Source organism: Lolium perenne, chromosome 6 (assembly GCF_019359855.2).
Source record: "Lolium perenne isolate Kyuss_39 chromosome 6, Kyuss_2.0, whole genome shotgun sequence".
NCBI lineage: Eukaryota > Viridiplantae > Streptophyta > Magnoliopsida > Poales > Poaceae > Lolium > Lolium perenne.
Genome location: NC_067249.2, coordinates 168126680 through 168143747, shown reverse-complemented (window position 1 = coordinate 168143747; position 17068 = coordinate 168126680). Strand labels below are relative to the sequence as shown.

General features: G+C 41.0%; 3 long non-coding RNA genes across 3 annotated transcripts; 1 reads left to right on the top strand and 2 right to left on the bottom strand.

Annotated features, from left to right (window-relative positions):
* Positions 1–228: 228 nt before the first annotated feature.
* On the bottom strand, positions 229–1966 carry LOC127309474 (uncharacterized). Its single transcript, XR_007857166.1, has 3 exons — positions 1705–1966; positions 856–983; positions 229–620 (listed from the first exon to the last, which is right to left on the bottom strand). It is a non-coding gene; the product is annotated as an uncharacterized lncRNA (long non-coding RNA).
* A 5-nt stretch (positions 1967–1971) lies between these two features.
* On the bottom strand, positions 1972–3127 carry LOC127309475 (uncharacterized). Its single transcript, XR_007857167.1, has 3 exons — positions 2798–3127; positions 2100–2441; positions 1972–2020 (listed from the first exon to the last, which is right to left on the bottom strand). It is a non-coding gene; the product is annotated as an uncharacterized lncRNA (long non-coding RNA).
* A 10963-nt stretch (positions 3128–14090) lies between these two features.
* Positions 14091–15509, top strand: LOC127306989 (uncharacterized). Its single transcript, XR_011747430.1, has 2 exons — positions 14091–14552; positions 14971–15509. It is a non-coding gene; the product is annotated as an uncharacterized lncRNA (long non-coding RNA).
* Positions 15510–17068: the final 1559 nt, after the last annotated feature.

The following is a 17068-nucleotide window of genomic DNA, read 5'->3' as shown; positions in this document are numbered from 1 at the left end:
TAAGAGATCAAATCAAAGTGATTACCTTGACAGTCCCAACTGATAGAATGCAGAGAAATCCCTTAGCATTCTTTTATTGATGGATTCCCCTCTTTTTTATGGAGGCACATCATCTAAAGAACACATATGATGTCAACAGCTTTGGTCTGCTACTGACACACATATGTGGGAAGACTGATGCATACGATATGCTTGCACCTGCTCACTCTCTCTGGCCTCAAGGTGTCACATAAGAAAGAAAAAAAATGCAAGATGGATGGCAGTAGAAAAAAAAGACTCACATGACCAGTAACCTGCCATGCAAACCAATAATATAAAATTGATAACATTCAGCAATAGCCGGACGACATAGGATGTGCATTCATGTAACCTATTGTAACCATTATATCTTCTTAGGAGGAGTGTACCCTTGAACCTTATACCCTTTCAATGAAATGAAACGCAAATATTTTTGCGTTTTCTCAACAACAAAAATCATCGACGGTGTGGGATGTTTCTTTTGTTTACATGGTAAAACCAACATTCTACGTTGCGGCAACATTTAGCAATAGTGGAAAGGTGGCTGGTTGGATAATGTCTATCAACTCTTCCCTCACCGTTGTGGATCACCTCTTTATATACTAAAAATGAGAAAAAAAAGATTACATCAATAAAAGATTCAGTAAAAAGGGCAATATATAAAGAGTTCTAGCATCGAGGGTGGGCACATAACCATACACTCGAAGCCCATACCCGAAAAATTAACCTGATACCCGAACCCGTATAGAAAATTACAGTGACGTGCTTTAAAATTTTAATTTCACGAAGCCCATAGGAAAAAACTTATTTCACTTAAATATCCAGCAAAATAAATACCAGTTGCTAGCATGATCTTGTCCCTGATTATCTTTTCGTTGATCCCTAATATTTGCCAGGATACTTGCTTACTCATGGCATTGCCAGCCCTTTTGAATATCATTCACAGCTTCCGTATGGCCTTGCATCTACCATAAGAAAAAATCAGTTATGAAAGTTGCAAACGGAAAGTCCATGGTCCAGGGGCTGGTCAGACAAATGTTTCTATGCGTCTAAGCAATCATAAGAAGAACCAACTCCATGTTATCATTTATGATTACATCAAAACTGTGTCGCATGCAGGATATGGCCAATTCAGTTCACATCGGTAACCATCAGAGTTTTCAAGGAGATCCTAAACTATTGTATGACACAAGTAGGCAAACAAGCAATGGCCTTAACCTTTGATAAGCATACATATGACAAGGATAAGTATTTGCAAAAGCCAGAAGGGTGTGGTATGGCACTGATCTATTGATCAAAGTAGAGAAAAAAGAGCAGTTCTGTAGGTAAGATGGCAGTGTACTAAGCCCTTTTCTTGCATCTTAACAGTTAGATCAATTGAATAACCGTCTCCCAGAAATTTTAGAAAATGTATTGGTCAGTACAGTACCAAGAACCCTGGACACTATCCTTTATTAAGCCAGAGCACCGGTAAAAAGCTATGACTATAATTTACATATGCATAGCCACTGTGATCCAGCTATGAGACAGTTAACATTAAAGGAATAAAATCTGAATAGACGAAGAAATAACACAGTGATGCATCAACCTTATTCCATTTCCTTGCCCGCTCATACCAACCAATAATACTACAGCAGTCAAACTAAAGGCATCAATAAGTACATAGTGAGATGGGGAATCGCATACCGTACTATTCTTTGTAAAGCATACTTGTTTGTTCGACAACCAGATGACATGGCAGCACATATCCGCATGATTTCATTCCAGTGCATGTCCTATAGTCAAATGGATTAGTCCAGCTTATCAAATAAATAAATAAATAAATAACCAAGAATATGCAACATAGTATTTCCTATGTTTCGCCGCATGACTTCGCTTGGTGTCAGTACGGAAGCTAGCATAACGGATATGAGCGCTGGAAGGTGACCAACTTGGCCTCTCCAAATATGTATTGTGCTGACAAAATTTTACATACTCATCATTTCGTTACTATTTCTAGTACCTAATCAAGGAAATAAAAATTCAGTAAAATAGTGAAATGAAATTTGAAATACATAACCGACAATGTGCATTGAACTCACCAATAACTGCAAGTTCATATTATGTGTTGCTCCTGTTCATCTCAAGTTCCTTGTATCCCAGTTGCTAGTGTATCTTGAACTATATTTGGACAAAATTGAGCTCCACATCTTGAGCCAGAGAGCAAACTGACCAGCATGTACCAGGTGGCCCAACCAACTGAAAAATTGGTTAGATCGTGTTTCCTGTATCGCCGCCACTCCTCCCAAAGATCGGTACTCTCTTCCCAAATTCTTCTAGTAAACAGGATGGACAGTCTATTTCTATTCTTTTTATGGCCTTGCACCGGTACCTTGTTGTACTGTTCCTCTTGACCATTGAATCTAGGGGATAGTAGCAAAAACCTAGAGCAACGAGGTAAACATATGTTATTTTATGATATTACGCTAGCCTGTTGCTGCTGTATTACTTGATATGCTTGATTTTTGTCAATTGGCAGCTTTCTCTGATTCTCTAATTCAGTTTTGGTCTGCAAGCCACCAAAGTCAACCAGCAACAACATATTCTACTCCCCTTATTTTCTACTTCCTTGTCCACAAAGTCAACCAGCAACGACATATTCACAAGTCCTAAATCCCAATCGTGGGCACAAATCAGAGCAGTTAAAGGACCACCCGACACAGCTGCAACATGTATGTCGCCGCAAATACGCAGCAAGCAGCAGCGACGGCTAGTATAGAAGGTGCCCGTGGAAGCATACCTGGTGAGGCGGCGCGACAGCTTGGCGGTCATGCTTCGGCTTCGGGATGTGGCATCGCCAGTTCGGCGGCCATGCTCAGAACGACGGGCACGGAAGACTCTCCTCCCTGGTTCCTTCGTTCAGCGGCGGACGGGGAAGATAGGGCGGCGCCGTACGAGCAGTCGACCCCATCTCCTCGTCCTCTTCCATGCCGCACTCCTCGAAGGTGCCGCTGCACGCCCGCTACAGCAGTAACACTGACCTTGGATCGCCCATGCCACACACGAGCGGGTAAATCGGGCGCGATAGCAGGGAGCTCGCGAAGGCACCAGGAGGTGGAGCGGCGGCGGCCTGGGGGCGGCAGCTCATTTGAAGAGAAGAAACCCTATGCGTGAGGGGGAGTGAAGTCTTTAGGGAAGAAAGAAATGAGCTTGATGAAATTTCCCTTCGTCCACCTATTCTTAAACATGACTTACCGGTTGAAGATCTAGGTACAGCACCACCGCCAAAGGAAGATCCTGTTTTTGATTTGAAACCGTTGCCTGATAATCTTAAGTATGCTTATATTGATGATAAGAAAACATATCCTGTTATTATTAGTGCTAAGCTTTCAGATTTTGAGGAAGAAAGATTATTGGAAATATTGAAGAAACACCGAGGAGCTATTGGCTACACTCTTGATGACTTTAAGGGGATTTCTCCCTCTATTTGCCAACATGCCATCAACATGGAAGATGATGCAAAGCCTGTTGTTGAACATCAGCGTCGTCTAGTTCCTAAGATGAATGATGTGGTAAGGAATGAGGTATTAAAACTTCTTGAAGCTGGTATTATATATCCTATTGCTGATAGTAGATGGGTTAGTCTTGTGTATTGTGTTCCTAAGAAAGGAGGAATAACTGTTATACCTAACTATAATGATGAGCTCATCCCTCAAAGAGTAGTTGTAGGGTATAGAATGTGCATTGATTTTCGAAAAGTTAATAAAGTTACTAAGAAAGATCATTGCCCTTTACCTTTTATTGATCAAATGCTAGAAAGGTTATCTAAAAATACTCATTTCTGTTTTCTTGATGGTTATTCTGGGTTTTCACAAATTGCTGTTAGAGCTAAATATCAAGAGAAAACCACCTTCACTTGTCCCTATGAAACTTATGCTTATAGGCGTATGCCTTTTGGTTTATGTAATGCTCCTGCTACTTTTCAAAGATGCATGTCTGCTATTTTTCATGGCTTTTGTGAAAAGATTGTAGAGGTATTCATGGATGATTTTTCTGTCTATGGGAATTCTTTTGATAATTATTTGCGAAACCTTGATAAAGTTATGCAGAGATGTGAAGAAACTAACCTTGTTCTTAATTGGGAGAAATGTCACTTTATGGTTAATGAAGGAATTATATTGGGACATAAATATTCTGAGAGAGGTATTGAAGTTGATAGAGCTAAAGTTGAAGCAATTGAGAAGATGCCCTATCCTAAGGATGTTAAAGGTATTCGTAGTATTCTTGGTCATGCTGGTTTTTATAGGAGATTTATTAAAGATTTCTCTAAAATTTCAAAGCCTCTTACTAAACTTCTTCAAAAATATGTACCTTTTGTTTTTGATGATGATTGTAAGGAAGCTTTTGAAACTCTAAAGAAAGCCTTAACAACTGCTCCTGTGGTTGAACCTCCTGATTGGAATTTACCTTTTGAAATTATATGTGATGCTAGTGATTTTGCTGTAGGTGTTGTTCTTGGACAGCGAGTAGATAAAAAATTGAATGTTATTCATTATGCTAGTAAAACTCTTGATGCTGCTCAAACAAATTATGCTACAGCTGAAAAAGAATTATTAGCTGTAGTTTTTGCTTGTGACAAGTTTAGACCTTATATTGTTGATTCAAAAGTCACAATTCATAATGATCATGCTGCAATTAGGTACCTTATGGAAAATAAAGATGCTAAGCCAAGGCTTATTAGATGGGTGCTTCTTTTGCAAGAATTTGATTTACATATTGTAGATAGGAAAGGTGCTGATAATCATGTTGCTGATAATTTGTCTAGATTGGAAAATATTGTTTATGATCCTGTTCCTGTTAATGATAGTTTTCCAAATGAACAATTGAATGTAATAAAGGTGAGCTCGTGAGATAGTCCTTGGTATGCTGATTATGCTAACTTTATTGTTTCCAAGTACTTGTCTCCAACCTTTTCAGCTCAGTGATACGTCTCAAACGTATCTATAATTTCTTATGTTCCATGCTACTTTTATTGATGATACTCACATGTTTTATGCATACTTTATGTCATATTTATGCATTTTCTGGCACTAACCTATTAACAAGATGCCGAAGAGCCAGTTGCTGTTTTCTGCTGTTTTTGGTTTCAGAAATCCTACAAAGGAAATATTCTCGGAATTGGATGAAATCAACGCCCAGGGTCCTATTTTTCCACGAAGCTTCCAAAAGTCCGAAAGGGAAACGATGTGGGGCGACGAGGCGCCGCCACAACAGGGCGGCGCGGCCAAGGGTGGGGCCGCGCGGCCCTGGCGTGTGGGCCCCTCGCGTCGCCCCCTGACCTACCCTTCCGCCTACTTATATCCTTCGTCGCAAATATCCCAGTACCGAGAGCCACGATACGGAAAACCTTCCAGAGACGCCACCGCCGCCAATCCCATCTCGGGGGATTCAGGAGATCGCCTCCGGCACCCTGCCGGAGAGGGGAATCGTCTCCCGGAGGACTCTTCATCGCCATGATCGCCTCCGGAGTGATGTGTGAGTAGTTCACCCCTGGACTATGGGTCCATAGCAGTAGCTAGATGGTTGTCTTCTCCTCATGTGCTATCATTGTTAGATCTTGTGAGCTGTCTATCATGATCAAGATCATCTATTTGTAATGCTACATGTTGCGTTTGTTGGGATCCGATGAATATGGAATACTATGTTATGTTGATTATCAATCTATCATCTATGTGTTGTTTATGATCTTGCATGCTCTCCGTTGCTAGTAGAGGCTCTGGCCAAGTCGTTACTTGTAACTCCAAGAGGGAGTATTTATGCTCGATAGTGGGTTCATGTCTCCATTAAATCTGGGGAGTGACAGCAACCCCTAAGGTTGTGGATGTGCTGTTGCCACTAGGGATAAAACATCAATGCTATGTCTAAGTATATTTGTGTTGATTACATTACGCACCATACTTAATGCAATTGTCTGTTGTTTGCAACTTAATACTGGAAGGGGTGCGGACGCTAACCCGAAGGTGGACTTTTTAGGCATAGATGCATGCTGGATAGCGGTCTATGTACTTTGTCGTAATGCCCCATTGAATTTCACACTACTCATCATAATATGTATGTGCATTGTCATGCCATCTTTATTTGTTAATTGCCCAACTGTAATTTGTTCACCCAACATGCTATTTCTTATTGGAGAGACACCACTAGTGAACTGTGGACCCCGGTCCATTCTTTACATCGAATACAATCTACTGCAATACTCGTTTTACTGTTCTCTGCATACATCATCATCCACACTATACATCTAATCCTTTGTTACAGCAAGCCGGTGAGATTGACAACCTCACTGTCACGTTGGGGCAAAGTATTTTGGTTGTGTTGTGCAGGTTCCACGTTGGCGCCGGAATCCCTGGTGTTGCGCCGCACTACAGTCCGCCACCATCAACCTTCAACGTGCTTCTTGACTCCTACTGGTTCGATAAACATTGGTTTCTTACTGAGGGAAACTTACTGTTGTACGCATCACACCTTCCACTTGGGGTTCCCAACGGACGCGTCCTGTACGCGTGTCACTCAGCAAAGGAGGAAATTCTTTTATGACTTGAGGCATTATTTTTGGGATGACCCACACTTATATAAAGAAGGAGTGGATGGTATTATGCGAAGATGTGTCCCCGAATATGAACAACAAGAGATATTGAGTAAGTGTCATGGTAGTTGATACGTCTCCAACGTATCTATAATTTTTGATGTTTCATGCTAGTTTTATGACAATACCTACATGTTTTGCTAACACTTTATAATGATTTCATGCATTTTCCGGAACTAACCTATTAACAAGATGCCGAAGTGCCAGTTCCTGTTTTCTGTTGTTTTTTGTTCCAGAAAGGCTGTTCGGGCAATATTCTCGAAATTCGACGAAACAAAGACCAAATATCTTATTTTCCCCGGAAGGTTCCAGAACACCGAAGGAGAGTCGAAGGCGGGCAGCAGGGGGCCCACACCATATGGCAGCGCGGGTGGCCCCCTGGCCGCGCCAGCCTATGGGGAGGGGGCCCCGTGGCCCCTCCGACTCCGCCTCTTCGCCTATAAAGTCCCTTGCGACCTAAAAACGCGATACCAATTGACAAAACTCCAGAAAGACTCCAGGGGCGCCGCCGCCATCGCGAAACTCCAATTCGGGGGACAGAATCTCTGTTCCGGCACGCCGCCGGGACGGGGAAGTGCCCCCGGAAGCCATCTCCATCAACGCCACCGCCTCCATCATGCGCCGTGAGTAGTTCCCCCATGGACTACGGGTTCTAGCAGTAGCTAGTTGGTACTCTCTCTCCCATGTACTTCAATACAATGATCTCATGAGCTGCCTTACATGATTGAGATCCATCTGATGCAATCGGTGTTGTGTTTGTTGGGATCCGATGGATGATAACATTATGATTAGTCTATCTATAAAGTTTGTGAAGTTATTGTTGCTGCAATCTTGTTATGCTTAATGCTTGTCACTAGGGCACGAGTGGCATGATCTTAGATTTAAGCTCTATACTTATTGCTTAGATTGTATCTACAAGTTGTTTGCACATATTGCTGTCCGGAACCCGAGGCCCCAAAGTGACAGAAATTGGGACAACCGGAGGGGAAGGCTATGATATGAGGATCACATGTTTTCACCAAGTGTTAATGCTTTGCTCCGGTGCTCTATTAAAAGGAGTACCTTAATTACCAGTAGATTCCCTTGAGGTCCGGCTGCCACTGGCTGGTAGAACAAAAGATGTTATGCAAGTTTCTCATTGCGAGCACGTACGACTATATATGGAAAACATGCCTACATGATTAATAATCTTGATGTTCTATCTTAATGCTATTTCAATCCTATCAATTTCCCAATTGTAATTTGTTCACCCAACACTTGTCACTTGTTATTGGAGAGTTACCACTAGTGTAGATCGCTGGGAACCCCGGTCCATCTCTCATCATCATATACTCGTTCTATATGTCGTTGGAAGTAGTATCAACTATTTTTGGGTGCCATTGCCTTTGTGTTATTGCTACTGCTGCTGTGTTACTGTTACTATTGCTCTCATATTACTGCTGCTTTCACATCACCCATGTTAGTAGTGCTTTTCCAGGTGCAGCTGAATTGACAACTCATTTGTTAAGGCTTATAAGTATTCTTTAACTCCCCTTGTGTCGAATCAATAAATTTGGGTTTTACTTCCCTCGAAGACTGTTGCGATCCCCTGTACTTGTGGGTCATCAAGACTATTTTCTGGCGCCGTTTCCGGGGAGGCATAGCTCTACTCATAAGTTCACCTGGGGAGTACACTCTACCTCTCTCTCTGTTTTTATTTTATTTTATTTTGTTTTGTTTAGTTTACTTTTGTCTAGTTTATTTGTGCTTAGTTTATTTCTGTCTAGTATTATTTTGCTTAGTTTACTTTTGTCTACTTTCTTTTTGTCTTGTTTTACTTTTCTCATATACCCAAAAATCCATAAAAAATTGAAAAACCGAAAAATTAAAAACTGTTGTTATGGGAGAACCCACAACCTATTTGGAGCTTATTGAAATATATAATAATTATAGAGAATCAAGAACGGGTAAAGTCATGAGTGCTGTGATAGAAAAATTGAATACAATTGCTAAAATCTTGCTCAAACGCCATGATATAAATTGTTGCTCTAAAGAGGATACTAAACATCTGAAATTCCAATGTGGCTTTAGTGAGGAAGCTTTAATTATGAACTACAATTGGAATAACTATATTCATCTTGGGTTCGAAGAGGTAGAACAATTTGTCATATTTATGGGAGCTTCTGAGATAGAATCCTTCATGGCTAAAAATTATGAAACTTGTGTTGTTTGTAAGGACCTTAAAGATTATGTCTCTTCTATCCTTAATTTTTGCATAGAAAGTTACAGTGATAATCCTTATATCATTGATTATAAATAGAGATTCATTAATGCACAAGAATGCACTCACAATTTGCAGGAACCTGTGAAAGAAGAAATTGATGAACCTGAAAGCTCATTGGATGAAAAAGAGGAGGAAATTGATGAACCTGAAAGCTCATTGGATGAAAAAGAAGAGGAGAGTGATGAACAAAAGGAGGAAGAATGGATTAGCTACCCATGCCAACCTTCTAATGAGAGTAACTCTTTATCTCTTACACTATTTGATTGTCCCCCATGCTTACCAAAGGAGGATGAATGTTATGTTCCTGTGGATTCTCTTGAAATAGTACCTATGAGTAAAACTTGTGAGAATAATTATGCTACTGTTATTTATGATAATCCATGCTATTTTGATAAATCTTATGATAATGCTTTGTTTGTGCCTGATGTCGAAATGCATGGTACTAAAGAGTTTTGCGTAGCAAATGTTTATGATAAAGCTCTAGATGATGGCCCTATGTTACTTGATAATATTAATTGTAGTACTAATGAAAATGGGATTGGAGAGGTTTTAACTTTATCTAGGAGTCCCGTATCCCTTGAGATTGATCAATCATCTTGTTATATTATTGATAAAAGTGGGTTTGAAAGTTTTAATCCCATTATTTTTGAGGTTGATAAAAATTATGTGTTTGTGGATCATGAAAAACATGCTTTACGTGATAGTTATATTGTTGAGTTTGTTCATGAAGCTACTGAAAATTATTATGAGAGAGGAAAATATGGTTGTAGAAATTTGCATGGTACTAAATCACCTCTCTATATGCTGAAACTTTTGAAGTTACTCTTGTTTTATCTTCCTATGCTTGCCACTTTGTTCTTCATGAATTTATTTATGTACAAGATTCCTATGCATAGGAAGTGGGTTAGACTTAAATGTGTTTTGAATTTGCTTTTTGATGCTCTCTTTTGCTTGAACTCTTATTTCTTGCGAGTGCATCATTAAAATTGCTGAGCCCATCTTAATGGCTATAAAGAAAGCACTTCTTGGAAGATAACCCATGTATTTATTTTGCTATTGTTTTATTGTGTCTTGGAAGTTGTTACTACTGTAGCAACCTCTCCTTATCTCTATTTTATTGCAATGTTGTGCCAAGTGAAGTCTCTAATAGAAGGTTGATACTAGATTTGGATTTCTGCGCAGAAACGGATTTCTATCTGTCACGAATTTGGGCAGGGCTCTCTGTAGGTAACTCAGAAAAACCTGCCAATTTACGTGCGTGTTCCCCAGATATGTATGCAACTTTCATTAGTTTTGAGTTTTCTGATTTGAGCAACGGAAGTACCTCTTAAAAATTCGTCTTTACTGGATGTTCTGTTTTGACAGATTCTGTCTCTGTTTTTTGCATTGTCTCTTGTGGACTTTAAGCGAGGCTTTTTAGACGTGGAGAGCTGTAGCTAATGTTTTATTGAGTTCTTGCAATGTGTCACTACAGGACTAAAGTGGATTAAAGTTTTTTGAGTACTAACCCCTCTAATGAAGTTTATGAGAAGTTTGGTGTGAAGGAAGTTTTCAAGGGTCAAGAGAGGAGGATGATATATGATCAAGAAGAGTGAAAAGTCTAAGCTTGGGGATGCCCCCATGGTTCATCCCTGCATATTTCAAGAAGACTCAAGCGTCTAAGCTTGGGGACGCCCAAGGCATCCCCTTCTTCATCAACAATTTATCAGGTTTCTTCTATTGAAACTATATTTTTATTCGGTCACATCTTATGTGCTTTACTTGGAGCGTCTGTGTGTTTTTGTTTGTGTTTGTGTTTGAATAAATTCGGATCCTAGCAATCCTTATGTGGGAGAGAGACACGCTCCGCTTTTTCATTTTCAACACTTGTGTTGTTAATTTACTTTAATATTCATGGCGAAAGCTGAAAGCCGCAACACTTATTGTTATTTGGTTGGAAACAGAAAATGCTTCATATTGTCTTGAATAATTTGAAGCTTGGCAATTGTTTTGAGCTCTCAAGTAGATCATGTTTAAGCTCTTGCATCATGTAGTTTAAACCTATTAGTGGAGAACTACCGTAGAGCTTGTTGAAATTTGGTTTGCATGATTGGTCTCTCTAAGGTCTAGATATTTTCTGGTAAAAGTGTTTGAGCAACAAGGAAGACATTGTAGAGTCTTATAATGCTTGCAATATGTTCTTATGTAAGTTTTGCTGTACTGGTTCATACTTGTGTTTGCTTCAAACAACCTTGCTAGCCAAAGCCTTGTACTGAGAGGGAATGCTTCTCGTGCATCCAAAACCTTGAGCCAAAACCTATGTCATTTGTGTCCACCATAACTACCTACTATGTGGTATTTTTCTGTCATTCCAAGTAAATACTTCATGTGCTACCTTTAAACAATTCAAAAGTTATTATCTCTTATTTGTGTCAATGTTTTATAGCTCATGAGGAAGTATGTGTTGTTTTATCTTTCAATTTTGTTGGGCAGACTTTCACCAATGGACTAGTGGCTCATCCGCTTATCCAATAATTTTGCAAAAAGAGCTGGCAACGGGGTGCCCAGCTCCAATTAATTAACCTTTACTAATAATTCTCTTCACATGTTTTGCCCTGATTCATCAGTAAGCAACTTAATTTTGCAAATAGACACTCCTCCATGGTATGTGAAATGTTGGAAGGCACCCGAGGATTCGGTTAGCCATGGCTTGTGAAAGCAAAAGGTTGGGAGGAGTGTCATCTATAAATAAAACTAAAATACATGTGTAAACAAAAGAGAAGAGGGATGATCTACCTTGCTGGTAGAGATAACATCCTTCATGGGAGCCGCTCTTGGAAAGTCTGTTTGACAAAGGGGGTTAGAGTGCCCACTACCATTCATTGACAACAACAAACACCTCTCAAAACTTGATTTGTATGCGCTCTATATGGTTTCAAAACTTAAAAATCTCTAGCACATGATTTAATCCCTGCTTCCCTCTGCGAAGGGCCTTTCTTTTACTTTATGTTGAGTCAGTTTACCTACTCCTTTCTATCTTAGAAGCAAACATTTGTGTCAATTGTGTGCATTGATTCTTACATGCTTGCTTATTGCACTTATTATATTACTTTGTGTTGACAATTATCCATGAGATATGCATGTTGAAAGTTGAAAGCAATTTCTGAAACTTAAATCTTCCTTTGTGTTGCTTCAAAACCTCTTATTAAGAATGTATTGCTTTATGAGTTGACTCTTATGCAAGACTTTTTGATGCTTGTCTTGAAAGTACTATTCATGAAAAGTTTTTGCTATATGCGTAGTCATTATCTATTTGTTAGCAAACTATAGATCATTGCCTTGAGTCACTTCATTCATCTCATATGCTTTACAATAGTATGATCAAGATTATGTTAGTAGCATGTCACTTAAGAAATTATTCTTTTTATCGTTTACCTACTCGAGGGCGAGTAGGAACTAAGCTTGGGGATGCTTGATACGTCTCCAACGTATCTATAATTTCTGATGTTCCATGCTAGTTTTATGACAATACCTACATGTTTTGCTCACACTTTATAATGATTTTATGCATTTTCTGGGACTAACCTATTAACAAGATGCCGAGGTGCCAGTTCCTGTTTTCTGCTGTTTGTGGGAGAGAGACACGCTCCGCTTTTTCATATGAACACTTGTTCTTCTTTTTACTTTTAATGTTCAATGACAAAAGTTGGAAGCTACAACACTTATTGTTATTTGGTTGGAAACAGAAAATGCTTCATATTGTCTTGAATAATTTGATACTTGGCAATTGTTTTGAGCTCTCAAGTAGATCATGATTAAGCTCTTGCACCATGTAGTTTGAACCTATTAGTGGAGAACTACCGTAGAGCTTGTTGAAATTGGTTTGCATGATTGGTCTCTCTAAGGTCTAGATATTTTCTGGTAAAAGTGTTTGAGCAACAAGGAAGACAGTGTAGAGTATTATAATGCTTGCAATATGTTCTTATGTGAGTTTTGTTGTACCGGTTCATACTTGTGTTTGCTTCAAATAACCTTACTAGCCAAAGCCTTGTACTGAGAGGGAATGCTTCTCGTGCATCCAAAACCTTGAGCCAAAACATATGCCGTGAGTGTCCACCATAACTACCTACTATGTGGTATTTCTCTGCCATTCCAAGTAAATACTTCATGTGCTACCTTTAAACAATTCAAAATTTATCATCTCTTATTTGTGTCAATGTTTTATAGCTCATGAGGAAGTATGTGGTGTTTTATCTTTCAATCTTGTTGGGCAGATTTTCACCAATGGACTAGTGGCTTCATCCGCTTATCCAATAATTTTGCCAAAAGAGCTGGTAACGGGGTTTCCAGCCCCAATTAATTAACTTTCATTAATAATTCTCTTCACATGTTTTGCTCTGATTTATCAGTAAGCAACTTAATTTTGCAAATAGACACTCCTCCATGGTATGTGAAATGTTGGAAGGCACCCGAGGATTCGGTTAGCCATGGCTTGAGAAAGCAAAGGTGGGGAGGAGTGTCTGAAGGGATTCGTTGCATAGAAAACAAAAATTTTCCTACCGCGAACACGCAATCCAAGCCAAGATGCAATCTAGAAGATGGTAGCAACGAGGGGTTAATCGAGTCTCACCCTTGAAGAGATTCCAAAGCCTACAAGAGTAGGCTCTTGTTGCTGCGGTAGACGTTCACTTGCCGCTTGCAAAAGCGCGTAGAAGATCTTGATCACGATCGCTTCCGGCGCCACGAACGGGCAGCACCTCCGTACTCGGTCAAACGTTCGGTTGTTGATGAAGACGACGTCCACCTCCCGTTCCAGCGGGCAGCGGAAGTAGTAGCTCCTCTTGAATCCGACAGCACGACGGCGTGGTGTCGGTGGTGGTGGAGAAATCCGGCGGAGCTTCGCTTAAGCGTGCGGGATATAATGGAGGAGAGAGACCGCTAGGGTTTGGGGAGAGGGGCGCCGGATAGGGCACCCTTGAGGGGTGCGGCCATGGTGGTGGCTTGAGTGGCCGGCCAGCCCCTCTCTCCCCCTCTTTATATAGGTGGAGGCCCCAAGGTTTTAGGTCAAAGAATCCGAATAAGACCCCAACAAAACCTTCTAAGTGTCCAATCCTAGGGTGAGTGGGACTCCCCCCTTTCCTTGGTGGGGTGGCCGGCCACTCTGGCCGGGCATAAAAAACCGAAACCGAAGACCGAAGCCGAAATAACCGGGACCGAAACCGAAATACAAAAAGTTTCGCTGTTCGGTCATACGATCGGTCTTGCCAAGCAACTGACCGAAATATTTCAATGCTGTTCGGTTGTGTGCAGCGAACGACCGAAGCGACCGAAACGACCGACCATTTCAGCCCAGCAGCCCATCTTAATATTTCTAGCTCCACTCCCGGCCTCTTTTCTCTCTCGCTTCCTTCCTCATTCGGCCACTCCACTTCTTTTCTCTCCTGGCCCTGGACAACACACAGGAGAGAGACATGCCCTAGGGTTGAGCCGCCGCCGCGCCCCATCCTCCTGCAACAGCGAGCGCCGCCGCCGTCCGGCGCTCCGGCCGACCGGCCAGCACTCCAGGCCTCCAGCCGCACTCCTTCCCCACCGCATCTCCAGGTCTCCAACCAACCCCGCGTCGGCCGGCAGCACGCCACCACAGGGATCCGGCCAGCAAGTGACACGGTAAGAAAAATCCTTTCCCTGCATCCAACGTTATTTAATCTGCTCCGTGAACTCATCTTCTAGTGTTATTGTGCTACTGTGCTAGTGTCTAGTAGATGGAGATCTCTTATCGTATTCTATTTCCATGGCTTGGTCTGTAGCTGCAACTGGTACAAAAGATATTAGATTCTCCCGTTGTCATCTATGGATTGATCTCCATATCTCCATATCTCCATATTATGCATGTTCTATTTCTTTATTAGCTAGTGTTATACTGTTGTAAAATATACTGCTACAATTAGACAGTTAAACTGATGTATTTCGTTTGCTGTAAAATATACTACTGCTAGTGTCTATTTGGACTAATATTTCTGTTTAATTCTACTGATTAGTTGTGCACTTGTTTACTCAGATGTATTTGACTTCTGTCTGTTTGTAGATGGCATCCGAACCTGAGTATGTTCTTGAGGATGAGCTGAATGCACGTGAACTTGCCCTTGCGAATGCCCGTGAACATGCGGCGGATGCCCATATACTTGCGCTTGCGGATGCAGAAGCAGATGAAGCAATAGCTGCAGGAGTGAAAGCCACGATGAAAACGGAAGATGCGGGGGTGATTCAAATTGAGGATGATGAGGAACCTGTCAATCCAAAATTGAGGAAACCGATGGCAGCAAGATCAGAGGCCTGGGAGCATTTTACCAAAGTTCTAGATTCCAATGGTAAGGTGAAAGAAGGATTGTGCAAAGTCCGCTAACAAGTGCAACAACTCTATGTTATATATGTTCTCTTGTGCTTGTCATCCGTAAGATGTTATTTGTCAAATTGTGAGTTGTGAGTGTGAGACCATGAGATTGAGACTTGCTATTTGTTGTAAGAATTAATGTTCTATTATTTGTTTTGAATTATAAACTGCTATCTGTAAGCTGCTCTACTGTAACGTGTTGTGAACTTGTGATAGATTGTTTAGTTTTCCCATTTGTGTGCTCCCATTTTTATGTACATGTGCTATCAGCCTGCCATGTTGTGCTAGTTTATTCTTCTGCTAGAAATTATGAAGTGAAATGCCTGAAATAATAACGTGTTGTCTTCCATTTCTTATATATATATATATGTTACACTTTCTCTATTTGGTCTATATGGTCATGACCGAAGACCGGACCGAAAAGACCGAAGACCGAATACAGAAAGACCGGAAAGACCGAATGTATTTTGGGTAGCATTTCTGGATGACCGAAATTTGTGAAGACCGAAAAGACCGAACCGAGCAAACCGAACAGACCGAACGCCCGGGCAGACCGGCCACCATGGTGGGGAGTCCACTTTGGACTCCTCCCTTAGGTTGGCCGGCCAAGGTGGGTGGAGTCCCACCTTCCATCCTTATTTCTTCCGGACTTTTCTAGAACCTTCTAGAACCTTCCGTAGAACCTTCCGGATCATTTTAATTCACATAAAATGACATCCTATATATGAATCTTATTCTCCGGACCATTCCGGAACTCCTCGTGATGTTCGGGATCTCATCCGGGACTCCGAACAAATATTCGAACTCCATTACATATTCAAGTTCTACCATTTCAACATCCAACTTTAAGTGTGTCACCCTACGGTTCGTGAACTATGTGGACATGGTTTAGTACTCACTCCGACCAATAACCAATAGCGGGATCTGGAGATCCATAATGGCTCCCACATATTCAACGATGAATTTAGTGATCGAATGAACCATTCACATACGATACCAATTCCCTTTGTCACGCGATATTTTACTTGTCCGAGGTTTGATCTTCGGTATCACTCTATACCTTGTTCAACCTCGTCTCCTGACAAGTACTCTTTACTCGTACCGTGGTATGTGGTCTCTTATGAACTCATTCATATGCTTGCAAGACATTAGACGACATTCCACCGAGAGGGCCCAGAGTATATCTATCCGTCATCGGGATGGACAAATCCCACTGTTGATCCATATGCCTCAACTTGTCAACACCCGGATTTTTAAGTCCAGATGCCTATTATGCCATTCATCGCAATCCCAGGAATATTGTTTTTGCGAGACATAATAGATTAATATCACAACACATCATTCATTACAACGCATAATTGTCTTACAACAAGGGATCACATGATCCAGTCTCATTACAATACTAGTTGATCTATTGATCAAGTACAAAACACATAGCGGAAGCGAAGTAGCGTAGTAGTAGTCCATCTATTCCACAGGCAACTGTTGACGTCAGGAGTGATCCTAGTTGTCGTAGACGTCCTGCTGTCCTTCTTCCGGGTTCCGGTACTCTTCTTCATAGTCTGGCCATTTGAATAGCCAGGGACACAGCCGTGAGTACTTTAAAGTACTCGCAAACTAATACTAAGGTAAGTATTATCAACTATGGAAGGGGATGCTAAGCTCTAGTTTCATTTGCATAAAGCCAGTTTTATTTCATAAGCCCTTTAGTAAACCAAGACTTTTCATTTGCCTAACTTAACTCAAGTGGGAACATTAGTGTCATTCCCACAACTCAGTTGTGATTCAAAGT